Genomic DNA, 17,513 nt, shown 5'->3' on the forward strand with positions numbered 1-17,513 from the left:
GTCTTCATTACATGGCACATGAGAGGCAGAGGTTCATTTCCATTTAACTAACATTTCCAGTTCGTGTTATCCCTACCGTGAACGTGATAAGAACATGGGCCTGGTGAACATAAAATCAAGAGCAGAAATAGCAGAGTATTGCAATAATGTGGTCAAAATCAGCAGAGTGAAAACTACACCATATCAAGTAAGTGAATTTGATAGCTTCATGATTCGAGATTGGATATCATTCTTACAACCAATGTACTTGAGAAAATGTTCATTTCACTCTAGACCAATCATGCAGCTTCGAATAGAGAAAAGTGACCCAAGATTTATGATACGTAGGGACACTTATAATGGACTTCGGTTTCCTTCTGTGATTCACCTAATATTAAGAAAAGGCCCACCACATCCAGATTTATTGGTGGAATAATTCTTGCATCCAGAAATGACTCGCGTCGGTAAGCTTAACGCTTATACTACAAATTGCATGAACGTTGTCATTTACTGCAATAACACTTTACAATAAAGCGTAAAGGCCTGCATATACATTACAATCTATTTTACGAAAAATCGAATGAAAAGTAAGTCCGTATTGTAAAAATCATATTATACATCCGTGATATAGTTCTGTGAAGGGGATGCGTGCAATACAGGTATATTCATGAATTATTATGCAGGGTGGTCCTTAAGTCTTAGTACAGTAAATTATTTTGAAAACAAACATGACTAAAGCTAATCTTACTAGTGGAGGGAGGACTTGGGTAAAGGAGCTACCGATTGATGCATGCGTGGTGATTGACGGCCATGTTATTTTTTAGATAAGAAAGTAGGCATGCGACACATCAGTTAACACTCTTTTTGTAGAGGAATGCAGTCCTGGAAGCAGAAATGCGTTATCCTATTCTGTTCCAAAGTTATGATGACCCAAAATTGACTGTTTTCTGTTTATCTGCCGGGAGAGCGACATGGCACAAACGCTGCAAGAAAGTCGTGACACCTCAAATTTGACAGGTTTTCTTCTGTGAGATTATCCTAATGTCTGGAGAAAGAAGTCATCGTGTGATTGCTCAGGACTTCAACGCTCGCCACTGCGAAAGATCTGCAATAAGCCACAACATCGTTAGCTACCTCATTAGGAAATTCAGTGTAACTGGTAATGTTGCCGACAGATCACGGTCAGGTCCCCCACGAACCGCGACAGATGAGGAAACATCCACAATGGTGCTTTCTGCGAGTGTGAAAAGTAGAAAGCGCAGCATAAGACAACTATCAGCGATAACAATCGTACCACATGCTTCCGTGATGAGGATTTTCCATACGAACAAGTGGCCTCCCTTCAAGTTGCAGCTTGTCGACAAGTTTTCAGAGGATAATTCAGACCGGCGCATGGATTTCGCCAATTGGGCTCTGTCACAATACAACCGAGATCCGCATTTCCCAGCCAGCGTTCTCTTCACGGACGAGGTAAACTTATTTGGATGTGGCAGTGAATCACCAGAATATGCGATATTGGTCGGATGGAAACCCACATGTGATCAATCCCTGCAAGAGTGTTGCCTCTATTCATATCCTGGAGTGGTGTGGCAAACGGAACACGTCGATCAAAGGACCCTAATTCATTCCTGGTACCCTAAATGGTGTCAGATATCTGGACATGTTACAGAAGTTGGTGTTTGCGTTGCTTCTCCGCCCTGATGCCACGATATTTTCAGCAAGATGGTGCCACACCGCACTACGCGCTGCCTGTGCCGGAATGCTTGGATCTTCATTATCCCGGATGTTGGATTGGTCGTCGCGTAGGCCCTGTGGAGTGGCCGGACCTCACTCCCTTAAAGTTTTTATGGGGGCATTTAAAACACCTGGTGTATCAGAAGTTTCGGGATTTTGCACACCTACAGGGACGTATTCAGATTGCCTGTGATAGCATTACCCCCGCTGTGTTGTTAGGGTTCAGGAAGACTGGATTAAGAGACTCCGATTGTGTGTTACAATGGATGGGCAACATATGGAGCATCCTGTAGGTGTGACCTTGGGGCATCATAACTTTCGAATGGACCCGATGACGATTTCTGCTTGCGGGACTGCATTTCCCTGCAAAAAACAGTATTAACTGATGTATCACATGGCTACCTTCCCATTTGAAAAAAAATAACCTGGATGCAATTTGGAGGCCATTAACAACGCATGCATCAATCGGTAGCTCTTTTACTCAAGTCCGCCCTCCGCTACTCAGATTTGCTTTAACCATGTTTGTTTCCAAAAAATATATTGTACTAATATTTTTGGACCCTCCTGTATATTAAATGATTTAAATAATATATAACTCTTGCCCAATAACCTGGTATTTCAAATTTTAATGTCGAAAAACTTGCTTAAGCAACTGCACCTTTCCCTAAACAATGTCAGCTAGTCGTTTATGCTACCTTGATTATCAGATTAACAAAGTCAAGGAACGTTTGTAGTTTATTTGTTCTCCTTGCCTCACTCTCCCGTAATTGATGTTGATTAGAGGACAAAAGTACATTTCCAAAATTTTCGTTGCACATTAAAGAACTGGGATAAATCGGTTGAGAAAAATTTGAATAGGGTGCTATGAAGAACATCATAATTATTTGTTTGATTTAGATTTTTCCCCTTTCTTAAAGGGAAGTTGCCTATCTCGAAGGAAACTGGCAGGATCTGCAAGCTTTGGGCGTCTTATGCAGCCCATATGCTCAAGCCTTCTATATGTAACTCCTAAAGAAGTAAATAGCGGAGTAAAGAAGAATAAAAATAACAAACGAAGAAAGCAATCTATTTTTAATAATATTGTTCATATTTTTTAAAAAAATAATCGCCTCTTTTATCCATTGTTTTGCCTGAAATTGACCTGTCTTTCTTTCAGTATGTCAGTTTTTTTGTATTCTTTTACTCACAATAATATACGTCGAACATAATATTTTGTAAGATAGTTTCCATATAGTAAAGAACTTGTAAATCAATTTGAAGTATTTTTCACCATTAGTTTCGGAAATAAAATGTTTTGAACTTTAAAAACAGTTTCCTAAAAAACAGTAATAATGGACATACCCTCTTTTCCTATGGACTCTTCATTTATTGCAATTTAAGAGGAGACTACTCGGTAGTCGTATACAAGGTCATGCAAACGATAAGCATACTTGAACATACAGGCATTGGACCTATGTTTTCACCATGAGTGACAGAATTTCTTCTCGAACGGCCTTGCGTCTGATTGTCTTCGTATGATGGTGCTATAAAGCTATTTGTAGGTAGCTCTTATACGTAATAGTAGCCTTGTTTAATTTAGTTTATTTAGTTGTATGAGTCATGTTTTTAGAATCCAGGTTTTCGGTATCGAAGACAGTAAAGACAGCAATTTAGCTACAAGGAAACTAAAATTATAGAAAATATTTGTGTTGAAAAAATGCGACCGTAGCTCTGCAAAAGGTAAAACCAAAGAGCCCATAGGGAATGAAACGAAAACCTTCACTTTTACGTACCACGCTTCTGCCGGCTAGGCTAAAGGAGACAATAATGTGAGTAATCAATGAAATGGTGGAATGAAGAAAATATGAGGAAACTGAAGAACCCCAAGGACACGGTGTTTGTCCACCACAAAGTTCATTAGGCGTAATAGAACCAGGGACCTTACTCACCATAACCCATAGAGAATAATAGAAAAGAAAAGAACATATCTGGAGACAAAAATAGGCCATCACTGCTGAAAAAAATGTATTGTGGGAGAGGCGGTAATACGTGGGAGAGGAAAAGGGACAAATACTACAATTTATGGTGTTATCAAACCTGACAATTCGCATATCAGGACGATACAATTGCTAAAAATCGCAACGATCAACATTCGTTTCAAGTGGTCTACTTGCGATGGCAATGAGCTACAATGAATCTTATAATACTGTAGTAGAGAGCACAACTGTACCTTGTTCACAATGTGAATACAGTAGACTTCGAACCTATGCACATTCAATATTAAAACCGGCTGCAGGGGATATATTGCTTTCGAGTACCATAGAGAAATAAAGCTTGATATGACACTTTCTTCGGACGTTGAATCCACAACAATAAGTTCACTATATATTATCATTTTTATTCTATGGAAATCAACAATGGAATCGGAAGTAGTATTCGGTTTCACCAGTTTCGCTTTTAGTGCCGAGATAAGGGTAAAAAATATTTATCAATTTTTGCTCTTTGGAGGTTGTCGTTAAAACCAGAAACTGTCTACTATGACCACTTCCTATTTAAATTGGTAAAAAATGGAATGGATCCTTGGGACCTTGAATCGATCGCAGAAAACCGATTCTCATAAATATCTTTCAGTTTTGTCTCAATGGGGATCAATACTGACACTAAAAGCAGTAGTAATTTATTTATCATTTAAGTTTAATAGAGAGAGAGTGAAGAGGGTACACTTTCTTCAGATGCTCAATTAATGCTAGAAAACCGCCTGCCGCTATCTGTTATTATGGTAATCAGTGTTGAAACCATAAAAGGTTGATTTCTACTACTCCCGGTTTCAGAAAAGCGTTAACAGAGAAAATGGGACCTGTTCTTGAGATGGCGAATCAACTCCAGAAAACCGCTTCTTGATATCCCTTACGGTTTTCTCCCTGTATTGAGATCGATAATGAAACCGGAATAATAGCTCTTTTCAAATGACAAGTTATTTAGCTTTGAGAAGGTTTCCTGCTCCTTCAATAGTAGTGAAGTGACGTCATTTTGGGGCTGAAGACAGTGTATAGACACACTCTAGAAGGCTAGAAGGCTACTCTAATCATTAATAACATGAAACGAAAATATTAATAAACGGTATCTATTAGGAATGCCAAAGTGTTAAGTTACTTCAATAAAATTTAAGCTTCGTCCAAAAAAATCGTAGATTTAGAATTCAAAATTCCTCACAACCAGCAACGACATTTTGGGAGGGCATAGAGGCTAATTGTCACACCTTTTACAAATACATACCATTTAATAAATCGTATTAGTCTCGAGGAAGATTCTGGAAAAAGTTTCCAAAATAAGAAGTTGGATCAACCCGAGAGAGTAAAAGCAACCGGTGATCCTAAATTATCAAGTCCCCTATCCTTATGATTTCTAGACCGCCGGTCGCTTGATGTGAGCGGAAGATTCCCCGTACACCCCCTCCCTCCTCTACTGAAGATAAAAAATGAGCGTTTCAAATAAAAAAAACATATCTCCAAAAGTAGTCAAGATATTAATGAATTTCTTTTTCTGGTTTCATTTGTAAGGTGTGCTTTACACTTTTGTCTATTCACGAATTTGATAGACCCAACGGGTTTTCGGAAAATGTAACTTAAACATTAAAAACTGACATATTTTGTAATTAATATATTTCTTTCTTACTCAGTATCTCCTCAATGAGTTGTGATATGAAAACAAACATCCCTAATTAACTGTGTAGAGCATTAAATAATCTTTCCAACGATACCAATATTGTTAGGTTTACTTCCAAAAACAGCAGTACAGCGAGGTAATTTTGAAGGAAAATGCAATTTGATTGGAATGCTGATGCTCCGAATGGCACCACTGAATTTCAGCTCACGTCAATCAATAAAGGTTTTGTTTCCGAGATAAAAACTTATTTTTCCCCAATATTTGAAGAACAGTTCTCACCATTCTCCCTTGGGCTCTCCTGCACTGTCATGATCATTTCTAGGTCTCCGGTCACTTGATACTAACGTGTGTTAAGGATCACAAAATTTTGAGGTAAGTAGAGATATCTTTTATAGTGTTAAAATCCATTTACAGCTCATATTCAGGTTGATTCAGATTTTTCAACTCTATTTGTGTGCAGTATTTCCACCGGTCTTTGAAAATAATTCCTTATTTTTTAACAAAATTGTTTGTCTTACCATAATGAAAAAGCAGAAAATATAAATAAGGTAAGAAAATATGTAAAGCTGTCTTAAGTGAGGGCAAACAACATTTACAGGTGATATATAGGGTGACTGATAACATCGTTGTACACCTAAAGGGTATTTCTAAAATCAGGAATGATCTATATTTTGTCAATGGCTACTAAAAAAAATGTTTTTGGAGAAACCTCAATAACTCAATTTGTATGTAATTTATGAGAATATTACATCGAACTTCATTAAATACTTACTAATTACTGGAAACAAGCAAAACTATTATAATATTTTACATTATCATATCAAATCTGCGCAAAATTACATGTTTCTTTAGTTTTTTAAATCCTCATCAGATGAATCATTTTCTGGTACATAAGTGTTTATAAATAAGTTATAACACTTGTTATCATTACAGCTACAGCTTTCCATGCACTCTACTGAAGCCGGCAACACTTGCAATTATTTGTGTCCCTCGCATGTTTACATGTACAAGACTAATTCTGGGCAACTTTTAGCCATAGACTCCTAAATGGTCCATTTGGGCACCAATTTTCCATTCGTAGTTTGCCAACCAAAAAGTATGACTTTAAGGAAATCAATATTCGAGTCGCTGACGTGCCGCTAACTGTATGTTTGAAGGTTTTCCTCACTTGGTGTTGGGCATTAGAACATCTTTCGTTGGTGGAAGATGGTCTGAGTTTTTGTAACCGACCAAATCGTCACAAACAGCATTGATCGAGATCTTTTGTGAGTAGTGGTAGAGTTTCATCGCATATTCTGCACGTCCAGAAGAATTTGCGACGAAACTCTACACCATTTTGTACATTTTGGGTTATTCAAAATAAACGAAAAAAATAATTTGGATGGACTAACGAAAAAGAAAGCAAAGATATGCCATTCTAGCGAGCTGAGAATTTAAAGAAACAAAGGGAACCTACTCAATTTTCTATCAACGAGAAATGCCAGTTCAACTACCTCAGAATTTATGTGCCTTTTTGTGCTAAGGTCTGTTTTAACTTTTCTTGACTAATTAAATAAACGAAGGAATATTGTACCAATGAGAAATGAAATTTTTTCTAGACCATGTTCTAATATTTAAACAAACGAAGGGGTGAATTTGAGTGACCTATTCAATTTTGCACCAATGAGAAATACCGGCGTATTTTAAATCATTTTGTACTATCTAAGTAAACAAACAATCGGATAAATTTAACCGGCTCAGAAGTGTACTAGTTAAACAAACGTAGGTCTCTTGAGTGAGATTTCCAATTTTGTAGCAAGAAGGACTATTTTCTAACTAACTCAGAATTTCATTTCATTTTGTAATACTCAAATTTCGATGGAGTGTTTAGTTTTGTTGGAACCAGAAAAATTTGATTGGATTATTTCCTTGTGTACCAACTGGAAAAAGTGAAGGGCCATTAATCAAATAAATGAAGGTATAAATTTGGGTAGAATATTTAGTTTTGTACCTAGCAAAATAAGAAAAAGAAGTGAAGAACGAATAAAATTTGGATGGACTATTTTCTTATGTACCAACAAAAAATGGAGCACCAGTGACAAAAAAGAAGCCGAAGGAGGAATAAATTTGGGTGACCTATTGAGTTTGTACTAAGCAGAAAAAGATGAAGAAGGATCAGCATTCTTTACTTTTTTCTGCCATTTATTGGGGGTGTCTTGTTTCTTTTTGTGCCAACGAGACCATTTTTAACCGAGAATTTGTACCAAACAGAAAAGAGCTACACAAATAAACAAAGCAATCAATTTTTAATTAGCTCAGAATTTCTAGACCATGTTGTACTATTTAAACAAATGAAGAGATAAATGTGTGTGAGCTATTCACTTTTGTACCAAGCAAAATAAGAAAAAGAAGTGAAGAACGAATAAAATTTGGATGGACTATTTCTTCATGTACCAACAAAAAAAATGGAGCACCAACGACAAAAAAAGAAACCGAAGGAGGAATACATTTGGGAATCTTTTACCTAATCAGTTTTGTACTAAGCAGAAAAAAAAGCGAAGAAGGTAAAATTTTAATAGCTCAGTATTTATGTACATTTTTGTACTACTAAAATAAACGAAGGAATAAATTTGGGTGTTCTACAGAAGAAAAACGGGGAAGGGCCATTTTATTTAATTTTGTAGTACTCAAAATATAAATTTGTGTAACCAATTCAGTACTAAGCAGAAAATTTGTTGGCTTTTTTAGAAAGATCATTTTATCCTTTGTATTCAGATTTTCCGGCTACTTTTTGTGCTCTACAAATAAAAGCAAAGAGAGGCCATTTTTAACTAGCTTAGAATTTATGTGCCTTTTGTAACGAAGAAACAAATTTGAAGGAGGTTCATTTTAACTAATCCTGCTGAGAGTAGATCAATTAGTACATAGTAAAAAAATAAAACAATATGGCATTATTGCGACTTTTATTTTCGAATACATACGGATTAAGCCACTATGGTAAAAAAAATACTACTCTCTCCTTACGCTTATTTGGAGCAGAGTTAAGAGGACCAAGCATTAGTAACCCGCTAGTAGGGCGTCGATTCAGTAATCCATATTGGAGTATACCTTTTATACAACAAACAAGCTTCTTAGCCCCACTCCAGAAATTAGAAAAAAAAATCTTTCTTCTACTGTCTTCGGCATGCATTTTAGACCAAGGGCAGCAAGACACTATATTAAGTAACACTTCTGCTGGATAGAAATTCGATTCTCTCGATCTTCTGCTTTATCCGAAAACTTTACTTGGAAATTATCCACATCTTAGAATTTATCAGGTTACATCTAGTAAAAGAAAACGAATAGATAATTTTGAGACAGTTCCATATGGGTAAATACAGTATTAGTAGAAAGGATAGTTTTTAATTAAGTAGAGATTAGGAGAGAGTGAAAAAATGGAAAATTAAATTTTAAATCATTATTATTATTATTTTAGAGAACAAAAGGAAGAATAAATGAATTTGAGTGGCATATGTACGGAATTTAGTTTTGTACCGGGCAAAAAAAAAAAAAAAGAAGTGAAGAATTAATTAAATTTGAATGGAATATTTTATTTTGTACCAGCTGGGAATTTAGTGTTGTACCATTGTATCAATTTAAGTATTTTGTACTATTTAGTACCACCGAGAAGGTGTAGAATATTTAGTTTTGTACCAAGCAGAAATTTGTTGGCTTCTTTATTTTGTATTAACGACTAGAATCTTTAACTCATAATTGGTTGTGTGCAATACAATGGCCGAAGTTTTTCATTTCCCTGTGGTACAACGTAATGGTCGCCCCGCTTATTCTAGGTCTACAGTTAGATATTTTCGGTTGGATAATGGTATACAGCCATGTTTTGTTGAGCACAATGCCCACTATAACGATGTAGTAGACAATTATTTGATGGATAGATATTTGTTTAATAGTCGCTATAACAAATGGTATATGGTAGAATTTGTTAAGCATTTATCGCAGGTAGATATTAAGATATACTTTTTGTCGTTGGTTACTCGTTAAACCGCACACAGTTCTCTTTTCCAATCAGCTACCTTTTTTGCCATGAAAACTAAGGGTAATAGTTATACTGTGACAGCTTTCTTTCGCTACGGGGAACGCAGGACACTTTGGATGAGTTATTAAAGTTTTGGAATCATGTGTGCGAGTTCAGGCCAAGTATCCAGATTGCAGATTTACTTGGTTGCTTTACACGATGTGGTAAAACTGGCCTTTTTGCGGTATCTTCTGATACCTATCTGTTGGACCTCGCGGTATTTGGAAACTTGGTGAAAAAGACTAACAAATGTTTTTTCTCACAATAAAGCTATACATACAGAATAATCCATTATGGCAAAAAATACTACTTTCTCCTTATGCTTTGTTGGAGTAGACTTCGATAACAAGAACGATACATTGTGTAAGAATTTCCAATTAATAGCGGTATTACACTGTACTTATAATAGTCTGTAATAGTGCAGTTTATTTTTCGAATGTGAGTAGGTTTTAAAGGTTATTGTAGTCTACCAGCAATAATGATCTCTAAGAGAGTTATTAGGTAAAGACAACAATTTGCTAGTGGCGAACCAATTACACCGCAATTCTGCGAACACATTTATACGATCCAATTTCCCAGATTTAAGGCTAAATTAAATGGGCAAGAGATGTACAGTATTTGGGAGATATAACTAAGAAGTACTAGGATGTGCTAATAGAAAAATTTCAGAACTTCTATTTTAATTTTGGGGTGGGAAAACAAGCCTATTAACACTATTTGTAATAACGATGATTCCGTGGGTGTAGATTGTCTTAGATAGAATTCAGGTAATTCTTCCATTAAAATTTACAACTATCTAATTGATTTTCTTCATTGTCCACACAAGCGTTTACAGGGTATTATCTTTAACTACTATACTGATGAGTGGATCCAATACAAGACTGTTTTAGAACTAATTTTACACATCAAAGAATATTTACAGATGCTTATTGGAGTTGCCGGATAAAGCAGAAGATCGAGAGAATCGAATTTCTATCCAGCAGAAGTGTTACTTAATATAGTGTTTTGCTGCCCTTGGTCTAAAATGCATGCCGAAGACCGTAGAAGAAAGAATTTGTTTTCTAATGTCTGGAGTGGGGCTAAGAAGCTTGTTTGTTGTATAAAAGGTATACTCCAATATGGATTACTGAATCGACGCCCTAGTAGTGGGTTTCAAATGCTCGGTCCTCTTAAGTCTGCACCAAATAAGCGTAAGAAGAGAGTAGTATTTTTTACCATAGTGGCTTAATCCGTATGTATTCGAAAATAAAAGTCGCAATAATGCCATATTGTTTTATTTTTTTACTATGTACTAATTGATCTACTCTCAGCAGGATTAGTTAAAATGAACCTCCTTCAAATTTGTTTCTTCGTTACAAAAGGCACATAAATTCTAAGCTAGTTAAAAATGGCCTCTCTTTGCTTTTATTTGTAGAGCACAAAAAGAGCCGGAAAATCTGAATACGAAAGACAAAATGATCTTTCTAAAAAAGCCAACAAATTTTCTGCTTAGTACAAAACTGAATGGGTCACACAAATTTATATCTTTGTATATTTTGAGTACTACAAAATTAAATAAAATGCCCCTTCCCCGTTTTCTTCTGTAGAACACCCAAATTTATTCCCTCGTTTATTTTAGTAGTACAAAAATGTACATAAATACTGAGCTATTTAAATTTTACCTTTTTCGCATTTTTTCTGCTTAGTACAAAACTGATTATTTGACCCAAATTTATTCCTCCTTCGGTTTCTTTTTTTGTCGTTGGTGCTCCATTTTTTTTGTTGGTACATAAAAAATAGTCCATCCAAATTTTATTCGTTCTTCACTTCTTTTTCTTATTTTGCTTGGTACAAAAGTGAATAGGTCACACACATTTATATCCTCGTTTGTTTAAATAGTACAACATGGTCTAGAAATTCTGAACTAGTTAAAAATTGATTGCTTTGTTTATTTGTGTAGCTCTTTTCTGTTTAGTACAAATTCTAAGTCGGTTAAAAATGGTCTCGTTGGCACAAAAAGAAATAGGACACCCCCAATAAATGGCAGAAAAAAGTATAGAATGCAGATCCTTCTTCATCTTTTTCTGCTGAGTACAAACTCAATAGGTCAACCAAATTTATTCCTCCTTCGGTTTCTTTTTTGTTACTGGTGCTTCATTTTTTGTTGGTACAAAAGAAAATAGTCCATCCAAATTTTATTCGTTCTTCACATCTTTTTCTTATTTTGCTAGGTACAAAACTAAATATTCTACCCAAATTTATTCCTTCATTTATTTGATTAATGGCCCTTCCATTTTTCCAGTTGGTACATAAGGAAATAACCCAATCAATTTTTTCTGGTTCGAACAAAACTAAACACTCCATCGAAATTTGAGTATTACAAAATGAAATGAAATTCTGAGTTAGTTAGAAAATAGTCCTTCTTGCTACAAAATTGGAAATCTCACTCAAGAGACCTTCGCTTGTTTAACTAGTACACTTCTCAGCCGGTTAAATTTATCCGATTGTTTGTTTATTTAAATAGTACAAAATGATTTAAAATACGCCGGTATTTCTCATTGGTGCAAAATTGAATAGGTCACTCAAATTCACCCCTTCGTTTGTTTAAATATTAGAACATGGTCTAGAAAAAATTTCATTTCTCATTGGTACAATATTCCTTCGTTTATTTAATTAGTCCAGAAGAGTTAAAACAGACCTTAGCACAAAAAGGCACATAAATTCTGAGGTAGTTGAAATGATATTTCTCGTTGATAGAAAATTCAGTAGGTTCCCTTTGTTTCTTTAAATTCTCAGCTCGCTAAAATGGCATATCTTTGCTTTCTTTTTCGTTAATCCATCCAAAGTATTTTTTCGTTTATTTTGAATAATCCTAATTGTACAGAAATTCTGAGCTACTTACAAATGGCGTTGTTTTGATGTTTTTCTCGTTACTACAATAGCAAATAAGTCACTAAATTTTATTCATTCTTCAGTTTTTCTGCTTGGAACAAAAAAATGAATAGGTCACAGAAATCTCTTGCTGGATACGTTTACGAGTTATTAAGGCTTAAATATTTGATCTTTGACCTCGAAAGTCAGTACGTTTTTTATCATGTACTAGTTGATGACCTATTACTAGATTTGGAAACGGCACCTCAATATGTGGATCCATTTTCGAGTCATTAGGTTTTAAGTATTTTGACCTTTGATCACGATGGTCATTATTTTGGAACTTGTAGTAGTTGACGACCAATTACTTAATGTGGAAACACCACCTCAATATTTGGCTCCGTTTTCGACTTATTAGGTTTTAAGTACTTTGACCTTTGACCCCGATGGTCATTATTTTGGAACTTGTAGTACCTGATGACCAATTACTAAATGTGGAAACACCATCTCAATATGTGGCTCCGTTTACGAGTTATTAGGTTTTAATTCTGTTCACCTTTGACCTCGATCGTCATTATTTTGGAACTTCTAGTACCTGATGACCAATTACTAGATTTGGAAACAGCATCTCAATATTTGGATCCGTTTTTGAGTTATTAGGTTTTAAGTATGTTGACCTTTGACCTCGATCGTCATTATTTCGGAACTTGTAGTACCTGATGACCAATTACCAGATTTGGAAACAGCATCTCAATATGTAGCTCCGTTTTCGAGTTATTAGGTTTTAAGTATGTTGACCTTTGACCTCGATGGTCATTATTTTGGAACTTGTTGTACTTGATGACCAATTACTAGATTTGGAAACAGCATCTCAATATGTGGATTCGTTTTTGAGTTATTAGGTTTTAAGTATGTTGACCTTTGACCTCGATCGTCATTATTTTGCAACTTGTAGTACCTGATGACCAATTACTAGATTTGGAAACAGCATCACAGTATGTAGCTCCGTTTACGAGTTATTAGGTTTTAAGTATGTTGACCTTTGACCTCGATCGTCATTATTTTGGAACTTGTAGTACCTGATGACCAATTACTAGATTTGGAAACAGCATCACAGTATGTAGCTCCGTTTACGAGTTATTAGGTTTTAAGTATGTTGACTTTGACCTCGAATGATCATTATTTTGGAACATGTAGTACCTGATGACCAATTACTAAATGTGGAGACACCATCTCAATATGTGACTCCGTTTTCGAGTTATTAGATTTTAAGTATGTTGACCTTTGACCTCGATGGTCATTATTTTGGAACTTGTAGTAGTTGATGACCAATTTCTAAATGTGGAAACACGACCTCAACATGTGACTCCGTTTCTGAGTTATTTTGTTTTAAGCGTCATACAAACGACGTATCCCACATAAACTATAAGACCCAGGTAAAAGTAAGTGTGGTATTGGTAATCAGGATGGTCGGAAACCCTCAATCGGAAATGTAAATGTTTCTGCGCATGCGTGTTATTTGGACTAAATCGGATTTGGCATACGCAACAAAGTGTGTGTGTATACTATGTTAATTAGGGGATGAAAAATAGGTCATAGTCTTTTATGACCTGCTCGTTGCACGTAGTCTGCTCTATTGAACCGGAACCAGCACTGCAACTGGAACAGTCTGTAGTCTAGTGTCATTTTTCTACGCATGCGTGCAATGTGTAATTAATTGGAAATATAATTTTACTGCGCATAAGCAATCAAGTGTGTGTGTGTGTATGTTGTTATTTTTTTATTGTCGTAAAAGAAAACGGGGGTGTTATGTCTTATTTTATATTTCTGTGCATAGCCGTAATCTGCTCCTGAACTGGAACAGTCTGCGGTCTGCTGTGTGTGTGTGTGTGTTGTTATTTTTTTTATTCTCTGCTCTATTATGTTGCTATAAAGTGCTCGTAGAAGACAACTGGGGTGTTATGTCTTATTTTATGTTTCTGCGCATAGCCGTAATCTGTCTCTGAAGCGGAACAGTCTGCGGTGCTGTGTGTGTGTGTGTGTGTGTTCTGGTACCATTGATATAGAGAACGGCAGTTCTGCTGCGGCGGAATCGGAACAGTTTTGCGCATATGCGCAGTAGGTCAAAAATTGGTCTCCATTGTCTGCTATGTTGAAACAAAGTGCTCATAAAAGGGAACGAGTGCACCCCTGCTATGTTATATAGTCTTATGTAATATGTGCTATGTTAAATAGGCCGTTGGAGAATGTGTTATCGATCTGTTATATGTTCGTAGTCTCTGTGTAATATCTGCTATGATAAAATTGCTCATAAAAGGGAACGAATACACCCCTGCTATGCTATATGTGCTATGTTAAATAAGTGGATGTAGAATGTGTTATCGATCTGCTATGTGTTCCATAGTCTCCATGATTTTCTTTAGCTCTGCTGTGTTATCGATCTGCTATGTGTTCGTAAAGTGCTCATAAAAGGGAACGAATCTTATGCGGCATGTGCGCTGGCGGGGTCCAGCGCAGACCGTGCGCGTGGTCCGCCAATCAGCGTCAAGGGGGGCGGGGTCCGGTGTCAGCCAATCGGCATCAAAGAGCCGTGGCAGGGGCGTGGCCGACGCCAGCCAATCAGCGTCAAGGGTTTGCGCATGCGCAGTAGGAAAAAAAGCTCCAAGTGTCCCCTCTCTACTTCATCGTTCCATCGGCAGAGTTTCGTTTATTTATTGCACCATTTTAATCACGGACCTTTGCCCCCCTTAACCTTTTTTTACAAAAAGAAAAAGAATACGTGTCGGTTTATTTTTGGTCTAGTATATGAGCGCCAGTTTTGAAGAAAATCTGATCATGAGAAACCCTTTTAAAGCTATCATCTCCTTTACACTTTCACGTTTTGGACTTGACGGGAAACGGGATAATAGTTAAGTATAATATTTGGTTTGCATCCAAAAGGTGTTGCCCCTTTGGTATTTGGTGCCCCAAAGTTTTCAATTCTTGTTATTTCTTATCTACCCTCATACTGTGATTTATTATGATATTTGTTGTACTGATGCGATAGTCGGAAGTCTGCATTTGATGTTTTGATTGGGCTAAGGGATATAAATACAGTTACCAACTGGTCAATATTTGTTCTCATTTCATTCTTTCTTCTTTGATTTTGTAAGATTATTACATCGAAGTCGTCGAATAGTGAACATTCTTTCAGAAAATAGCAGACTTTTTTTATTAAAAAGCTGGACATTTTTAAATGTACATTTGAAAACATTTTACCTTATAATTGTGTGGATGATGTTGAATCTGCATTGGTTCTTGGATCATAATTGTAGTTGCCCCAGCCAGCATTTTTTGACCAAAGTAATGCATTATGTTGTTGCAACAAGTATTTGCTTCATAACTCATGTGCATAAAACTACGTACATTTTAGTACAATGACCGATCCCGTAATTGACTGTATTAATGAGCTTTCTTTCACTAAACATTGATTACAGAAAACACTCTTTACTCGCAGCATTACAGTACTGCTAAAATCACAAAATAAAGTTGATAAAGTTCACTGGAAATTTCATTGCTATTGTTACTTCTAAAAAAATTCCATCAGCACTCTTCAGCAAGAGTTAAATTTTCATTCTAGACTAAGAACTCATATAAAATAAGGGACATATGAGTTATTAGGCCTAGGATATATGCTTAACTACTTACATAACGCAAACCGTTTAAAAACTTCTATCATTTATAGTTTCGTGATTGATTGATTATTTTCTGAAAGATCAAGGGGAGTTATACAATACGATTTTAATCCAACACATTGATCTGAATCAAACTTGGCATGATTGTAAATCTTGACAACGTTGTACTCATATGAAATATTATGACGTGCAGACTTTTAGTTCCCGAGTTAGAGAAGTTTGGACTTCGATACATTTTCGAGTATCAATTTTAATAAAGATTTGATTAAAAACCAATGAAGGACAGTTTTCTAACGCAATTGAGAAACACTATTTTTTAAAGCAAAATATTGAACAAATAGAAATATGACTAATGTTAGACTGTTCAAAAATAATTGAAATGACGTCTCGACATTGCCAAAACATAAAATGTCGGACACGCTCGGCAAACGCCGAAAGGATGGCAACCCTAATTTTACTGAAATTACCTGTGCCGAAATATAAATGTTCTATTTCGGTATGTTACCTATACTTTACATTTACCAATATTGATATGATTCAAATGAAGAGAAGAGAGGGAATCTAATTATCTACCAACACGCTGAATCAAAAGAACTATATCTCCAATTTAGATTCAACTCCAGATCTCGGATACAAATTCAAAAACCGATTTCGAATGTGATTCTGATTCGACCACTTCCACCTCACAAGTTGGCAATTTTCCAAGAGAAACGCTGCATATACACACACTTCCCTTATTGTTATATAGTAGGCATATGCACGTTCGGCCTAAGACGCGGGTTTGATTCCCGGCGAAAGCTTATATGGTTCGATTGCCACGTTAATCAGTAGGTCCATGTCTCATATAGGGACACTCAACTGAAATCAACAACATTCCCGATGGGAATTGAAGGGGTTCGGACATGATGGTAAGCCAGAAGTTCATCTCAAATGATTCAGTGCTCAAAAGGCATGTTAAAATCCGAACCAACCAAACAATCAAGAAGCAGAGGCACATGAGATGTCCATGTATGTTCCGCACGACAAGTGATTACGTTAAACAGCTTATTTTTTCTAGAGCACGGGAGCAATAGTGAATATTGAGAAAAGCGTTATATCATCAAACATTATACCAAATGCATGTTTTAGGTAACTGTGAATCTAAAAAGTTAATTTCGGAGACATATTAAACATTTATGGTTAAAATGTTTATCTCACAAGGAGACTTACGAAAGTGAAACTTACCGTTTTGAATGAAACTTTTGTAGACTTGTAGAACATCGAAAAGTAATCGACACTTATTTTTTTATTTCGGTAATGGTGTGGGTTTAAAAGTAGGAACAATCCTTTGAATGTTAGGGGTGATCTTGAAGCATAAACAGGAAACAGTTATTTAATGTGATAGAAAACATACTGCCAGGGGGAAGAGTTAGGACAGCTGATTCAGAATCTGAGGTCAAAATTAGAAAATTCAAAATAGCAGAGCCAGTATGGTGATTACAATTACAAAAGTCTTCTGGCTTGAAATGGTCTCCCATTAACCAAGAACAATTATAGTTGGCAGGGGTTACTGCGAGAAGGTTGCAGAACGATTTGAAATA

This window comes from Thermobia domestica, chromosome 4 (genome assembly GCF_964235325.1).
Source record: "Thermobia domestica chromosome 4, izTheDome1.hap1.1, whole genome shotgun sequence".
NCBI lineage: Eukaryota > Metazoa > Arthropoda > Insecta > Zygentoma > Lepismatidae > Thermobia > Thermobia domestica.